The sequence below is a fragment of the Ambystoma mexicanum genome, chromosome 1p (assembly GCF_040938575.1).
Source record: "Ambystoma mexicanum isolate Mex_15411 chromosome 1p, UKY_AmexF1_1, whole genome shotgun sequence".
Lineage (NCBI taxonomy): Eukaryota > Metazoa > Chordata > Amphibia > Caudata > Ambystomatidae > Ambystoma > Ambystoma mexicanum.
Genome location: NC_090921.1, coordinates 602,211,244 through 602,229,367, shown reverse-complemented (window position 1 = coordinate 602,229,367; position 18,124 = coordinate 602,211,244). Strand labels below are relative to the sequence as shown.

At 42.7% G+C, this 18,124-nt stretch overlaps 1 protein-coding gene across 4 annotated transcripts in view; it reads right to left on the bottom strand.

Moving 5' to 3' along the window:
• The window catches only part of LOC138576579 (CD209 antigen-like protein C), a 315,008-nt gene that overhangs the window by 171,016 nt on the left and 125,868 nt on the right, over nucleotides 1-18,124 (bottom strand). The gene's annotated exons all lie outside the window — the stretch shown is intronic.

Sequence of the window (18,124 nt, the reverse complement as noted above, 5' to 3'; positions counted from 1 at the left end):
TGGCACATACCAGGCCTCACTATCTCTAAGTTTCGATTCTCACTCTAGAAGTCAACCCGCTCTCCGGGGCCTCACTGGGCTCAGAAAGGGGGGTCGTAAAGAAGATCATAATTCAACTCTTTAAATGCTAGTTTCGTACATTGCTATTCTTTCAGGAGACTCGCTGGCATTCGTATACTGATTAAATGCCTTGCTCCCTGTCTTCAAGGATACATGAGGGAGGGAATCGGGCATTCCTGTCTGGCTCTCCAGTGTAATGTTTCAACATGTTTCTTAACCTTGGACCACTGAAGCAAAATAATATCTACAGCAAAGCAGTTTTACATGAGGCAAAGTGGCAACGTTAGAGAGAGCAGAGAGAGAAAACAAAATGGCGATTCTGGTCATCTTAAAATGGCTTCACTCTAGTTAAACTAATAGCTACGTAATAACTAATGACTAGTGAATATATATTCTTACACTGTAAATGAGGCGGTTGGTCTTCGGCCAACCAATTATCATTCATTTCCGGACCCTCAAGAGGTGCTTAGTTTTTCTAGACTGACAAACCCTCCTCTTGGCCGTAAGCCAAACGTCTCATCCATACATTTCATCCTCCTCTGACCAAGTATTTGGATTAGATTCGGAATCTGATTCAAATTCGGACTCATGTACACTTGTTGTCTCCTCGTTATTATTATCAATATCAATTGCCAAGAATTCTTTAACGGTTTCAGACTCGTTACTATGGCGAGTGCTTGGTTTAGTAATATTTTTTCGTTTCATCATTTATACACACTCTTCGCTGAGTTCAGTACATATTATGGGGAGATAATGTATGCAACAACAACATGTCACGAATATTCCTAGGATTGCTACTAGGATTGCAAATAGTTTCCATCCCCTGGATCGCAACACTTCCCAAAACCAAGAGCTTATGTTCAATTGCCAACCGCCTTCAGGGGGATGAAGATCGGAACTTAACACATGCAATTTTCTTATCGCCTCAAAAATCGTGGGGGAGGAGTCACTTACAAATACGCAGCACGCTGATCCCATGATTTTGCAAACACTGCTGCGATCAACTAAGATTATATCAAGGGCCATTCTATTTTGTAGTGACATTAATCTAATTCCTTTTTCTTCAAGAGTCATGTTATATAATATATCAGTGGTTCCATTTATTGTTTCTTCTAATATCCTAGACAGTCGTCTCATGTTATAAGAGTTTATCGCCTGGCCCCAAAATGGTATGAATGATTTTGCTATGTCCTCTACAATCAACCCGTCTTCAATATTACGGCGAGGTTGTGACCTAGTCAATTTGGTTATGTCTGATGTTTTTAAAAGAAACACCCCAGGAAACAGAAATCCCAAATAACACGTACCTCCCCAGTTCCTAGGCAACCAAGGAAATGCTTTTTCTCCACATACGAAATACACAGGATTTCCCACATATATTGGTTCCACTTCTTTATCAAGGAATGCTATATTGCTGCATCTGGTAAATGTTCCTACCTGGAAAGAACCCTTTTTCTTTAGACAGAATGGGACAGAATGAGGGTTATAATTCACTGTATATGAAGGGGGTTCCGCATCCTTATTCCCATGTGGGTTCATGTGGAACGTGATCACAGAAGTTTTATAAGGTACAGACAATCTATCCTGTGGCATTATTGCTGGTGTAATTAATCGTCTTTTTTGGAACACGGAGCAACCCACCAGTTTCATAATTACTTCCTCGAAATCATTCATATTTGTTTTATCTAGTTGACCAGTTTCACTTTCGTTCCATTTCCCATAATATAGGGCACTCAGAGAAGTATAACATGCAGAAGCTAAGGGCAGGGGCTGTACATACCACCCTATTCCCTGACCACCATGCTGCGGCAGGTGGGCACAAGCCCAACAATTATTTTTTCTTAGGATTGAATGTGTCATATTCATTATTAACAGCAATGTGTTGTTCCCATATCCTTCCCTAAGTCTCTCTTCCATTGGGGACAAGGTATAGGAAATCACATGGACTGGGCTTTCTGTCGTGGAAATGTTCATCATGGGCAAAAGTACTTCAAGAGGGTGCATTTACTCTAGGTACCATAACACTGTTATGGTCAACACTGGGGCTAGTATACCCATTATGCACATTACTATGGTTAGACCCAGCATACAATTCTTTTTACAATGTCCTTTTTTCACCTTATTATGTACTACGTTTAACTCGCTATCAGCATTGGTGCAAGAGGAGGCATTTGCAGGTTCCGACATTCTTCTCTCGTCCTTCTTCTTCCGCTGTGCTCGTTGTGAATATTGTTTGCTCTCGTGCTTCTCCGGATGTTGAAATAGTTCAATCAATGTCAGTTTTTCTGTCTGCCTGGATTGCCTATTCATCTGGCAAGGCCTCTGTGCATTTTGCACATCGCTCTACAATTTCAGAGCAGCTTCCTTTCTACCACGTGCGCACCGCTTGTTCACTCGGGTTCCTGACACATGGATTTAGCACCGAGGAGTTGCGTTTTGTGAGCTGTCTAATTTGCACAACTCTTACGCCACCCTCCTCTAGGCCTCCGGTTCCCACTTCATCCGAAAATGGGAAACAGAGGCAAGAAATTCACCAAGAGATGAAAAATGTGATCACTCCTTCTTTCTGCTCCGCAGGTTGTAGCGATTTGCTCCTGGTACCGTGTGATCAACAAATAGTGCGGGTGCACTTCCGGTCTCGAGCTTGGAGTCAGCCTGGGGCACAATGGTAGATGATGATGGGTGCCCAGGCGACAATGCAAGCTGTGGCGCAACAGAAGATGGTGGGCGCCACAGATGTATGTGCTTGATGTCAGCCAGCAGAGATGCAGAATCTGCTGGACAACGTTGAGGCACTCTTTGCTCTTCCGTTTTTATGGCAATCTCATCAGGCTTTGTGGGATCAGGCAGTTTCTGTGGCAAGGGACTGGCAATGGAATTTTCATTTCTGGAACCGCTGCTATCTCTTTCTGGTCTTTGTCCCGATCAATTGACGTGTCGAATGGTGATGGTACTTTCTTGGCGTGCGTGGCATGAATCCACGCCTTGCGTCCATCCACGCGTAATGCTGTCTGCGTGGTTAAAAGTACCTGGTAGGGCCCACGCCACCTGGGTGCTAGCGATATTTCCCACTCATAGTTTCTGATGAGCACCCAGGTTCCTGGCTCCAATGCATGTCCTGGGCCAGTATACCGCACCGGTAATGCCTCCTGCACCTGCTGATGAATCAAACACTGTTTTTTTTTACTAACAAATTACAATAAATGTATTCCACCTCGCACATTTTCTAAGGCTGAGGTGCGCACCACACATTTGCCGGTCTCCCCATTATAATCTTATAGGGGGAGAGCCCAGTTCTGGCCTGTACTGATGTTCGCATGCACAGTAACGCTATTGGTAATGCATCTAATGCATCTACCCAGCTTAATTTGCTACCTGCACAGATTTTACAGATTTTGGATTTCAGAATTCCATTATGGCGTTCTATAAGACGGGCCGAACTCAGATGTCTCGAACAATGGAATCGCTTATCGATCTGCAATCCTGCACAAATCTGCATTATCACTGCTGCCTACAAAGTGCGGACCATTGTCCGACCATATGACACGGGGCAGACCAAAGCGAGAGAAAAACTCTCTTAGCATTACCTTCACCGTGCTCATGGCTGTGCAATCTTTCAAGGGATACGCTTCTACCCATTTGCTAAATACACATATGATCACCAGAACGTATTTCAGATTTTGGCATCTCTCCATCTCTATGAAGTCAAAGTGAATCACTTTGAATGGCATAGAGCAAGGTCCAAAACTTCCAGTTGAAGTTACTGTTCCTTTTCCCACATTATGCTGTAGGCACGTGATCCAGTTTTGCACCAGCCTCTCAGCATTCTTTTTTATGAGTGGATTTTCCCAGACTGTGGCTAAATGTTGGACCATTTTCTTCGCACAGATGTGTGTGGGACTATGAGCCATTGTAATCATTGCATTTACATATGCATTTGGCAACATCCAATTCCCATTTTTTTTGTCCACCCAGCAACCCTCCAAATCCAGTTCTGCAGAGCCCTTGGCCGATCCCTGTATTTCGTCGGCGGTAGCTTCCGCCTGCATTTCTTTAACAGTCACAATTCCATTTTCTATCATGCAGGGCACTTCCTCCGATTGTATTGTCAACATTTTTGTATTCAAATCAGTAGCAGTCTGTTTCGCAATCTTGTCTGCAAATGCGTTTCCTTCTCCCACTTTACATGTTACTTTTTTATGCGCCTCGCATTTCACTATTGCCAGGTGCTTTGGACACGTAAGTGCAGACAGTAATCGCACAATCAGAGGGCCATGTTGAATTCTAGCCCCATGGGATGTCAAGAAACCTCTCTCAGCCCATAATCGGCCAAAATTATGAACTACGCCAAAGGCGTACTGGCTATCAGTATAGATATTTACGCTCAAGTTCTCCGAAATTTCACAAGCTCTTGTTAAAGAAATTATCTCTGCTGCTTGGGCGGAGTTATAAGGAATTCTTCTACTCTCCACAACACTTTTTAATGTCATAACAGCATATGCAGCAGTTGATGTGCCGTCATGTAGTTTAATACAGGAGCCGTCACAAAACAGTTCCCCATCTGGTTCTTTTAGTGGTGTGTCACTCAATTCAATTCTCCCTTTTGTTTCTTCCTCAGTAACCATTAGGCAATCATGGGGAGGCAATTCAGTCCCACCAATATTTTCCCAGGGCATTGGCATTAATTCTGCAGGATTCAAAGCGCTACACCTCATAATATGGATGTTGGGCACGAACAATACGATTTCATATCTAGTTAATCTAGCAGAGGTGAGGTGTTGCGTCTGTGTTCTATTGAGTAGCACATCTATGGCATGTGGCACCATCAAAATTAAGGTGTGCCCCAAAACCATCCCTTCTGTTTGTTTCACTGACGCAGCAGCCGCTGCAACAGCTCGCAAACATTGTGGTAGTGCGTGCGCTACAGGGTCCAGCGCAGAAGAAAAATAGCTGCACGGCCTATTTCTTCCACCTTGTTCCTGTGTTACGACAGACAACGCGCATCATTCATTCTCATGCACAAATAGCCTAAATACCTTTTCATAATTCGGTGTGCCCAAAACTGGAGCAGAACTCAAAATGGTTTTTAGCGAATCAAATGCTTTTTGACATTCTTCATTCCACTGCAAAGGCATCACAGCATCCTTTTTTGTTAATTCCGCCATTGGTTTCACAATCAAAGCGAAGTTCAACACCCATTGATGACAATAAGAAGCCATCCCTATTATCGCTCTCACACCTTTCTGTGTTGTTGGAATAGGCATACCAGAAATACTCTTTATTCTCTCTGGTGTTAATCTTCTTCCTTCCTTTGAGAGTAGGTAAGCCAAATAAGCTACTTCTTTCTGACAGTACTGGAATTTCTTTAGGCTTGCTTTATGGCGATGCGGGGCTAGTGTAACGCTCATCTGATTCCCACGGAGGCGCTGGTCTTGGCAGGAAGGTGTCTGTGACTCGAAAAGTGATGTGCAGGACTCGATTGGCTTCTGGGGTCGAACCTCTTCGCACTGTGTGTCGAACTCGAAGGGTGAGGTTTCTGCAGGTGAAAGAATATGGGGGTTAATGGTCTGGGTTGTTGAATGTCCCTCTCTCTCTCTCTCCTCCTAGCTTCTCCGTAGAGCCCCCAGGTCAACGTGCTCACCTTAGATAGGTGAATGCTGGACTCTCCATCTGCGTCTGGTACAGGGTGCCGTTGCCAGTTCCTTCACTGGTGAAACATAGGCCTCTTGAACTCAGAGGATCGTTACCGTCGTTAACTGCACGAGCGGTGAGTTTCCGGACACCTTTTTAGTCTTTATAGTCTTTAAGTGCGTGGCACGTTAATATTGAACAGGACTCTGTATAATGCTTTTCCCTTTTTGTCTTGCAGGACTCTTGAGATGGAAGATGGAGGGAAGCGCCTGGAAATGCGTAAGTAAATGCAAGCGCTCTAACTGTCTTTTTCCCTTGCAGCTTAGTTCGTGCTGAAGAGACGCCGGAGTATTTGCAGGCGTTCTATTGCGACGAGCGCAATGGGCGTAAGTAAATACCTGTCTAATGTCTCTTCTTTTGTCTTTCAGATGATGGGTTGCAGCGCCGGAGTCTGCGGAATGCCAGTAAGTAATAACAATGCTTTTGTCTTCACAGGCGGCGATGCAGCGTGAAGAAATCCGGAATTCTCGAAGTGCCGGTAAGTAATAACAATGCTTTTGTCTTCACAGGCGGAGGTGCAGCGTGAAGAAATGGCCGCAGCCGATGGATCAGGTGAGTAAGCACTGCGTGTAAAGGTTGCCTTGCTAACCTGTTGTTTCTTGACTTTGCAGGTGCTGCTGTTGACTGGATACAGGAATGGTAAGTATAATTCTTGCAGGTTCAGGATTGAAAGAAGAAAGGCTGGAACAGACTCGGTGAGCGTTCTGCTGCAGATGCAGAATAACGCGAAGCACGTTTCATCTATCGGGTGTGGTTTAAATAGCCTTGGAGTGATGAGGCGTCTTCCTCCACGGCCCCGCCTAGGTAAGAAAAGAGTTCCAGTTCCAGAAGAGTTCCAGTGCTGTATCCAGGGAGTGGAGCTTGCCCCACCCAGGTAAGAAAGTAGTTCCTGTTCACAGAGGACTTCTAAGTGGCTGGTAAGTAAGCAGCATGGTCTGCTGCAGGTAAGTCCACCCAAGCATCTTCACACATATTATGAGCCTGGCGCTTCCAGTGCCGGGACCGATGGTTTTGATGAGCCTGGTGCCACCGGCGCCAGGACAAGGTCCAAAAGGTCCCAGTGGGGACCGGCTGGTGCCTAGGATTAGGGTTAGGGGCCTGCTTCCAAGGATGTTGGGCTGGTCCTGGCTCCTTGGAAGCAGTGATCATGACAGCTAGATGAATCAATAATAGAACAGTACCTTCTTTACATATCTCCTCTGTGTCAGCAGCGATTAGTAAATCGTCAATGTATTGTAACAATACACAGTCTGATGGTAATTCTAACATGTCCAACTGCTCTTTCAACGCTCTACTGTATATGCTCAGACTTTCAGTATAGCCTTGTGGAATGCGTGTGAATGTGATCGTCCTCCTAAAGTGAAGGCAAATAAATACCTGCTTTCTCTGTGTACTGAAATGCTGAAGAAAGCGTTTTTCAAATCAATAACACTAAAGTATTCTGATGAAGCAGGGATCATTGTCAAGATCGTAGTGACGTCTGGCACTAACGGGAATTGGGGATTTACCACTTTGTTCAGTGCACGGAGATCAATTATGAAACGGTACGGTATCTCGTTACCCCCTTTCTTGTACACGGGAAGAATGGGGCTGTTACATTCACTACCTATAATCTCTTCAATCACTCCCAATTTCACCAAATCAGAAACAATACTTTTCAATCCTTTTTCTCCTTCTGCTGAAATTTTATACTGCGGAATACGTGGTAGCATTATTCCTTCTTACAATGTAATTTTTACTGGCTCTATTTTCAAACATCCCACATCATTGTCATTCACGGCCCAAATGCAAGTTGGCACTGTACTCAATTCCCCTGTTAAGGGTTCCGCCATAAATTCAGAAGTCGGCATAGTCTGGGAAGAAATAGTCAAAAATACCCCATCTGGTGTACAATGGATAACTGCGCTCAGTTTTTTCAATTGATTCCATCCTAAAAGATTCTCCCCACAATGCTCTGTTAAAAGAAATGGGCAATGTCCAGTAAAAGGCCCTATTGTCACTGCCACTGATTTGGACTCAGGGTTTCTTACTGGGGTACCTGCGAACCCTACTGAGATATTCTGTCGCACTGACAGAGGTATGTCTGGAACCAAGTGATGATCTATCAAGCACTTTTGTGCCCTTGTATCTATGAGAAATCTATGCTCATCATTCCCGATTTTCATCTCTAAGTAGGGTCCTTTCTGGTTCACGGGAATTGACACTGGTTCCGACCCCTGTCCTGGGCTGTCCTATTGGGGTAACAACACGTCATCCTATGTGTAGTCACCACTGTTATTATAGTATGCACCTGTCTGGATATCAAAATTGTTCCCCCCTCTCCCTCTATTTCCCATTTGTGCACCCTGCTGATTTTGACTCTGAATAGTTTGATTCTGAGCCTGGCCTTGAGTCTGTGCACCATTCCCTTGATCATTCTGATGCTGCTGCATATGATTTGTGTTGTGACCATTTGTTCCCATGTGTCCTCTGTGAGGCCTTTTCTGACTATATCCCCATCTATTTTGCAAATGCGGACATTGTGCCCGCCATTGTCCTTCCTCTCTACAGTATGCACATGGATTTAATCCCAAAGGCCCTCCATGCATATTCGAATTTCCCCTACTCTGTGCATTTCCCCTTCCCCTGTGGTGTCCTGCTATCTGCTGGAGTAACACCCCTACTATCGTCCGTAGAGCTTCTATTATTTGCAAAGGATACTCATTACATATCTCATTTATCTCTCCTACCGAAGTCCTAGGGCTTGACATCCATCTCATCGTTTTCCGCACACATACCTGCAATCTTTGTCTATCACCTATCTGTCCGGGTGGCGGCAAGAATTTCTGCATATACAGTCGACGCTCTCTTCCTGCCCCTCTCAATATTCCTTCTCCTATTCCTCAGTGTGGCGAGTACTTCAGAATACTCTTCATCCAATTCATTCTTTATTTCAAATAGTCGCTTTACATGCTCCTCTATTTCTTCATTACTCCCTCTACAACGGGCTAATGCATTTAAATCCAACAATCGTTGCGGTGGTAACTTCCCAATTAACTTTTTCCATTGTCCTGACAAATATTCCCCCATGCATTCCAACAATACCTGTCTTTCGTTGTTTCTTCTGAAGTCATATAGGGACGCTAGCGTGGATGCCTCATCATTATCGTCTATATACATTTCCACCTGTTCTTGCAGCTCACGCTTTCTCTCCTTACTGATCGCGCTGTGAGTTACTCTCGTACATTCATTCTGCTCAATTCCACTCATGGGAGGGGCAGTCGGGACAGTGGCACCCTCTTGATCGGGAGCTGCAGAGGGGACAGTGAGAGTGGGATCCGTCTGCTGGGGCTGTGGTAATTGCGAAACACTCAGGGCTGGCTGGCTAGTGGGCAGTGCAGTGTCTGATGTAGCCTGTGCCTGTGCTGGTGTTGGGAGGGGCTAAGCTATTGGAGGGTGTTGAGCGGCGGATACTGCCGAAGTCTTTTTAGTTTCACTCCTCGGGCTCTGTTTTGTTTCAGTTAAGATTCTGTTTATTAATTCGTCCGATGAGTGTAACTCTCTTTGTGGATATATTTTTTCTATGTTTAATTCATTGCGCCATCTCGCCTTTCTCAAGCTATTACTCCACTCCTCCTCCTCCTTCTCTTCAGCTTTCTCCGTCTTTGACTTATGCCTGCGCGCATGTTTCTCTCTACTTCTAAATCGGAGCATTGCTTCCCTCCTCCAGTCCTTAGGGATATCAAGTGCTCCTGGGCATGCCCTTTTACTTATCAACACCTTTTCCAGGTTATCTATACGTTCCATCTCAAAACTCCCATCCCTCGGCCACTGACGATTTTCCTGTTTTCTGGTTTGCTTATGCCAAGTTTCACAAAACATTATCGCTCCCATACCGTACTTTAAGTACATATCATAAGCCGGCGTTCCTCCCGTAGGTGCTTCCTGGCCAGTTTCCAATGATTGTTCACTGCAGCGGAAAAATCCCACTAAGGTGGACAATACCCCAGGCATGTTTTAACCTTACCCTTGGCTAATCAAACTTACTCTGGGTGTTTGATTTTGCAAAATCAACTCTCAACCATTATCAGGATTACTTACGAATTGGGGCACGACTCACCTGATCAATCAATTTGTCTTTTCAAGACACAATTAGTCTGTATACTGACGCAACCAATGATGTTGTGTCTGCGTATCTCGGCTCTGCCTCGTTTCGGGACTCTCACTTCCTTGTTCACTGGCCAGGGACATCGATCAGGGATCAGCGATGTGCAGATCTGCAAAGGAGTCTCTGATCGCTTTCGCAGGGGCACCCCGTACACCTCTTGATCCCGGCTCGATCGCTCCCGTCCTTGCCGTTCTTACCATCTTCCTTATTTTGCACCGTACACGATGGAACAAGTGGGGGAGGGTCCCTATTCGGGCACCATCTTGAAGGGGCCTCTGAGGGACCCTCGGATGTGAAACCAAGGCACAGTCACCACACACAAATAGATACGCCAGAAACGAGGTTCTGTTCCCAAAATCTAGGGTTTATTGCAATACAAAATAGTCCCAGTTGGCCAAGTGGTCCCACGCACCGCGACGTGAGTCTAACAGACCTCGGGGGACGCAAGAGAGTGTGAAACGTACATCAGTTACATATCTACAAACGGAGGATCTTACAATCAGTAATGACACATTTGATGCCGCCCCCAATTTATTTCCCTTTGAATTAGAGGCGATGATTGACCATCGTGACAAATATGACACCTTAGACCACCATATTTAGTAACCGTTTGCAATCTCCAATTTTACAGACACCATTATTTGTTTGCGAGAACACAGCATTTCTGTTTTTCATGGGCAAGCTGCACGTAGGAGACTGGCACATACCACGCCTCACTATCTCTAAGTTGCGATTCTCGCTCTAGAAGTCAACCCGCTCTCCGGGGCCTCACTGGGCTCAGAAAGGGGGGCCGTAAAGAAGATCATAATTCAACTCTTTAAATGCTAGTTTCGTACATTAATATTCTTTCAGGAGACTCACTGGCATTCGTATACTGATTAAATGCCTTGCTCCCTGTCTTCAAGGATACGTGAGGGAGGGAATCGGGCATTCCTGTCTGGCTCTCCAGTGTAATGTTTGAACATGTTTCGTAGCCTTGGACCATTGATGCGAAATAATATCTACAGCAAAGCAGTTTTACATGAGGCAAAGTGGCAACGTTAGAGAGAGCAGAGAGAGAAAACAAAATGGCGATTCTGGTCATCTTAAAATGGCTTCACTCTAGTTAAACGAATAGCTACGTAATAATGAATGACTAATGAATATATATTCTTACACTGTAAATGAGGCGGTTGGTCTTCGGCCAACCAATTATCATTAATTTCCGGACCCTCAAGGGGTGCTTAGTTTTTCTGGACTGACACTTGAAGTTCATTTCAAGTACAGTGTGAGCTGCTAGCCTATACAACATTGAACACTGTGTATTGGTCAGTGAAGTTCCTGCACTATTGGCGCCAATGCTGTGGTGAGTGGCAGATTCAATGCAATCCAAATCATTCCCACTCCATTTATATCCACCTGACTTGTGCTGGCAACATGTCATCATCTTCATCTTTTCAAGTGTTTTATTTTTGGGGTCTGAACAGAGTTTTATGTCCATAATATGCCAGGAATGTGGTGTTGATCAATTTTAATTAATGTCAGTTATTTGACATGGTTATAAAACAGGGACAACTGGTTTCTTCCCATATCTATCCAGGTACCAGCATGTATCCAAAAAATACACTGATCAGGGCCATTTTGGATAGACCATCGATCATGATATTTTTCAAAGTGAAAAGATAATTTTCTTATTTATTTTACAAAGTATTCAATTCATATGTTCAAGACACATTCATAAAATTCACATAGAACACTATACAGTACAATATTTTCATATTCACAAACACACAGGACTACAGTGCTAAACATGACATGTCTTTCTTATTACAATACTAGCCTAAGTACCCGGCTTTGCCTGGGATGTCCATTCTCAGATTTATTTTCATATTCCACCAAAAAGGATGAACAAATACTGTTGTTTGCCACAAAGGAAAAATGTGATTCTGGTTAATTTGACTAATTAATTGAACACCAAATGTTTATCTCTGATTTAACTTCTCGCATGAATGTCATATTTGTATGCTTACTCTGATTATTTACAGGGTTGTTAGCAATGGTGGCCCTTTACACTGCTAAACATACACTGCAAATAATCAGAATGAGCATACAAATATTCTATTCATGTGAGAATTGAAACTGGAGGTAAATAGGCATATTTCAATTCAATTCAATTCATTAGTGAAATTAACATTTATTGTGTTTAGTCCAAAACAAATCAATGAAAAGAAAGACACACTCACTCTCTTCTAAATAAATAAGAAAACAAATAAAATGCAAGACCAGTTCAGCACAGACAGCACGATGATGAGCACTTTCTACAAATGACTTGTAGATGGTGGCAAAACACCACAAAACTTAATGCCAAAAAACAAAAGAATTATTATCTCTGGAACGGGATGACCTATTAAGCTAGAAATAGTTGGGTTAATTCGGCAATGAAATAAAGAATATTCCATGCAAAATTTAAGATGCCAGAACTCACCGTTCATGAGGAGAATCGTCCCCAAGATCAACGCCACATACAAACCCACAAACAAACACAACTTTGTTTTATATATAGAGATTTTCCCATCCTTTCTCATCTAACATTGCAACCCTTCCTCCTATATTAAGGGCTATCTTGTTCGTATCTGCCTTCTAACTCGGCTTAATGAACAATGTGTCTATGTCACAATGCTGTTTAAGGTATGATGAAACAGATGTGTTTCAGTCTCATGAGCAAATGTGTTTTGCTCTAGTTCTCAATCCCTTCATAAGGACAAGGCTCATTGTTTTCATCTCCCACATGGATTCCTGTGTTCCATCAATCTATAATACAAATTAACAATCATTTTTAAAACTGTCTATCCAAACTTATTTTGCTCATATTTAATATATCACTAATTGTTTTAAATGCTCTTAGTAGTAAAAAGCGTGCATTCTCAACTATTCTGTTGCATGAATTCCTATGAGTCTCATAGGGAAATGTTAAACACTCAACTGCATTGTATCTCAAAAGAAAATGGTAAATAGACTCAATAGATTGGTTACATCGAACATTGCATGTATCTCTTAATGACGAACATTTTGTTAGAAAAATCAATAGTTGGTCTCTGGGTATTCAACTTCTTGTGTTCTGGAAACACGAAAGCCTGTATTACTGTTTACATTATCAATCCTGAGCACCATGCTGCGCCCCTCTCTCCAGTAATATGCTGCCCATATTACTGGGGTTTCCAAACATGAGAAGTTAAGTACCCAGGGACCAACTATTAAGTGGCTGAAAATCAGAAGCTCAGCTCTGTGGTAAGCAATATTTCTATAAAGTAAAAACAATATTGATTCCATCTATGCCACAGCAGCCGCAGAATGTGACGATTGGCAATAGCTGTTGGAAAGAGTGCATGAAATCAGCAAAGAAAGGGACCTGCATGCTCTTACAAATCCTAAGTGCAGCAAGGACACTGGAGCTGTTGTCAGCCTCTATAAATTCCAGTTTCAACCATTGGGGATTATACCATTTGGCTACGACCTCTTCAAGCTTTTACCAGTGGTCTACTCGCTGGAGGTATTTCCCATCAAACCCTTACACCCACACAGCATCCTTCTGGCAATTAGCATATTCCAACAGCTGCTGTAGTGAATCCCATTGAGAAGCAGGAGGGAAGGTGTCCCATTGTGGAGTATATAACTGTAGGATAGTGCTGCTGGAAAAATAATGTCAACTAGGAATTTGTCAGCAGGGATCTGTTCTTCCCCTCACCTGCCAGGTCTTTCTACAAATGAGCATGGCAATCTTTCTACAGATGAGCATGACAATACAATCCTGGCCAACATTACTGCCAGGTTAGAATTCAGCAGTACGAAGCTGCACCCTGGTATGTGACTAGTAAATGTTTTTTGAAAACTCTTACACCTTGTTGGTATCGGGAAAGTAACATTATGGGGATACAATAAGTCTTAGAGGCATGACAGGTACTTTTGTGTTAGAAATGGAGTTCAAAATGATTGAAAATGAGCAACATTGTCCAGCATGATTGTACCAGATGGTATCAGTTTGTGGGCCAATGACCGCAGGACAGGGGCTCTTTAATCCAAACATGTTCAAAGCACCTTGATAAGGGCCTACAGAGATGAGGTATTGACAAATGTATCCAGACACCCTTTGGCCCACAATCTCCTTAAGCAGAGTTCATGTGGCAACATCATTGCTTATTCACTGTCAAGAAGTCCCGCGGAGTAGACTTCCATTTTCGGCTGAGATGATGTGCAGGTCTTCTTGGTGTACTAACCAAAGGTTCCTATGGTGTGGAAGTGTCAATGGTAGTATTACATAGGTGGAGACTTAAACTGGTACCATGAAATCTGAGAGGCACTCAGGTCTATATACCCATCTCTACAAAAGAGGATATTTGTCACCTGGGGCGTTGCTTGCACGCTATGAAAGACTGGATAGACATAGTTTATTTAAAATATAATAATGAAAACAAAACGAGTTGATTTTATTCAAACCAGATACATGTTCTAATCAAATCCAGTCATGGTTATCCCCTCTTGCAATTGACAAATGTTTTTAAAAACTAAAAACTGTAAAAAAAAAGTATCTTGATTATATTTTGAGTTAATGATGAAACTTCATGTTTAGAAGTAGCTCCATTTGGTTCACTATCAATTAGCTCTTCTTCATAGAATAAACAAGTATATCACATCTAACTTATTTCATGCAATGGTTCAATCATGGGTGTTATCCCATGCTGAAGGGGGGAGAGTATGCTGGTCGAGGTATCGAACACTATCCTGAGATTCTAAAAGTAGCTCTTCACTCTGCAGCCAAACTGATCGTTGCTGCCAAGAAATTTGATTTAGTGTCTAAAAATTGTCTGCATTGGTTTTTATTGCAAGCACAGGTTCTTTTCAAGTTGGGTTGCATTATATTCAAAGTATTACATTTAAGCTATCCCACTTATATTGTTTACAAACTGGGAAATCCTCACAACTAAAACAAAATAAATTTGGAGATATCTAAGGTGAAAAAATCCCAGACACAGAAGACAGTTGTTACTGCTAGGCTCCGATGTATTGAAATAGTCTTCCCCTTAACTTACGAACCAATCCTTCCTGGACTAGCTTCAGAAAACAAATGCAAACCTATCTTTTTCTTAAATAAGGTATTCTTGTCGATTGTTCTCTGTATGGATATTTGCAATCTCTTCCATCATGCTAGCTGTATTCGATTTTGTAGATATTAGGGTCTTAATAATGATATTCTTATACTTTTGATTTTGCTTGCTGCCTAATATCATTCAATTTACAATTGTATAAAGCTATATAAAATTATTCTTTTGATAAGGCTTGTGCTGTGTAAATGTCTTAAATAACCTAAATAACAAACTAAATGGCACTGTTTAAAGGCATATATTTATCTGACATGCACAGCCTGGGAAATGTGTTTGAATTAGTCTCCATAATTGTTTGGTCCATCCCTTAATCATCTGGCTAAACCACAATCACTCTTTCCACTATCCAGCACCTTGGTCTTACACCACATCACCCTTTCCAGTATCCTGCACCCTGGTCTTACACCACATCACCCTTCCAGTATCCTGCATCAGCACCATGGTCTTACACCCCATAACCCTTTCCAGTATCCTGCACCATGGCCTTACACCACATCACCCTTTCCAGTATCCTGCACCATGGTCTTACATTGCATCACCCTTTCCACACCACATCACCCTTTCCAGTATCCCACACCATGGTCTTACACCACATCACCCTTTCCAGTATCCCGCACCATGGTCTTACATCACATCACCCTTTCCACACCACATCACCCTTTCCAGTATCCCGCACCATGGTCTTACACCACATCACCCTTTCCAGTATCCTGCACCATGGTCTTACACCACATCACCCTTTCCAGTATCCCGCACCATGGTCTTACATCTTTTCCTTGGGGGGCGTAGCCATCTTGATAATTGTTGTTGTCAGATTCGCTGGTGCAGTGCGTTGCACAGGATTCTTTTGTATATGTCCATCTGTAATACTGTGTTTTGTTCTGCCCACTGTACATGACTGGAAAAGATCTTCTCCTCTTTTTCTTTTTCAGATGATGTGGACCGAATCTCCTCCTCCAGAACTTCCTCCTCCATCACCTGATCCAGCTGCAACACGTGCACATGAAGCATTGCATCTTGTTGCAATCCAGACAGACCTGTGGCTGACTGGTCAAATCTGACAGGCAGTGATGTGCGACCTTTAAATTGTAGATATGGCTGCACAATACCACAAACAATGTAAGCCTCTCCTATGCACACAGCAGCTGCAGCACCTGGCGTAAGCCGTCCAACAAATACACCACATACCCTGCCTCTACACTTGGAATATTCTGTCCCACTGTCAACTGTGTCCTCTCCCTCAAAAATCATGCATCGCTTTCTCTGTTTTTCGTTCTCTCCTGGATAATCAGCATGGCTGTCTACTGCAATAATCATGTTTCATTTAACAATTGTGTATTTTCTCCTGAAAAAACGGAGTGTCACTCTCTGATTGTTTAGTGCTAGACAAAATCTCTGGCATAGTTATTTTATGTTCTAAGTTGAAAAATACATCTGTCACTTTCTGTGCTTTTATGTTCTCTCCTGTAAAACACTCCGCTCATGCTCTGGCATTGTTTACTGTGTCCCACAACCCATCCCTTATCACCGTTTAGTGATCTTGTAATTTCCTGTTGAATCCAACAAATCAGTGATCACTCTCTGGGATTGTGTGTTGCCTCCTGTAAAAACCATAAATTGCTCACTGTGAGCTTGTGCATTCCGACAAAAAAATCACCTGTTGATTTTTTGTTGTGTATCCATAACAATCCCCTGTCACTGTCTTTTGATCGTGTGTTTTCTCCTGCAGAAAAACTGTCTGTATATTTGTACCCACAACAAATCAGGTGACATGCTGTGATTTCTATTCTCCGTAAAGAAAATGTATCTGTGCAAACAAATCCTAAATCTAAAGCTTAATTCAAATTTCAATCTGCTCTGACCACCTTTAATTCTAATCATATTGTTTCCTAATCGAAAATAATTCCATTCCCTGTAATAACCACAAGCACTAGCCGCAGCCTTCTGCGTCTCCAAATGTCTTCGTCCAACTGATGCTGGACCTCCAAGTGTGTGAACTGTTTAAGATCAATGTCGAACTTGCTCTGACAGCATTCATCTGTACCACTTTGAAAGTCCGAGAATGTTCTACTTTATTAAACTTGCAGAAATTGTAGCAGTAAGAGGTTTGGTTAAACCAGCTCGAGTATGCTGACATATGACTTATTTTACCACAGGCTTGTCAGCTTTTCAGAGACACGAACATGTCAGGAAATTGACTCATTGGCATTTAGACCAGCCAACAGACGGGAATCAAGCGTATTTAGGAATTTGGAATATTCGACATGGGGTTGCCCCTGTCCTACCATTCTCCATGCCTTTGAGAATTCTACTTAGTTTGTATATTTTGCTGTTTAAAAACATGGCTTCATCAAGTCCATTGAGTGGTTTAAGTGTAAAGAAAACAGAATGATTTGCCATCTGTTCGTGGTTGGTGAACTGGACGGATGGAGCGAGAGTTTGGGAAAACGTTGGTGTTAGAAATGGCCCAATTATTTTTAATTGCAATTTTCAATGGTCAAAAGAGATATGTGGGTCAGCTAATAGCATTGGGGACAGGAATCGGACGAAAATATCGACGAAAATTTCGAACCGCTTTACTGCAAATGTGAACATTGAGGGTTTTTTTGTTGAATCTTTGCACGTTTTCCCACAAACATAGATGGTAAGTGGGGTAGGGGTATTCATTGGGAATGGGGGATCGAGGAGGGTGCTACAGAGGGTCTCCCCCACATTTATTTGTGCAGAAAAGTGCAAAAAACTAAAAAATAATAAGTCTGTATTTTCAGGATTCGCAGTAAAGGATTCAGTATTTTCACATAGATCCCTGGGGACATAACATCAGTTTGCAATCACAGACATGGTTCTCATGATTAGAGCATCCCACAAGTGAAATGTAAAACTCTTTCGCTGAAGTAATATTAAACCCAAACACACATCTCACCACATTCACAGTTATTCCCATGAGATGCTACATTTCCTTATTCGGTAGCAATGGGGCTAGAAGGTGTGGTGGAGGATGATAAGGGTTGCTTTTTTCAGGGAATGCCCCATCGTGGTGTCCCACATCTAGTCTGATAACTGAAAGCAGCAGTTCTAAAACATGCGC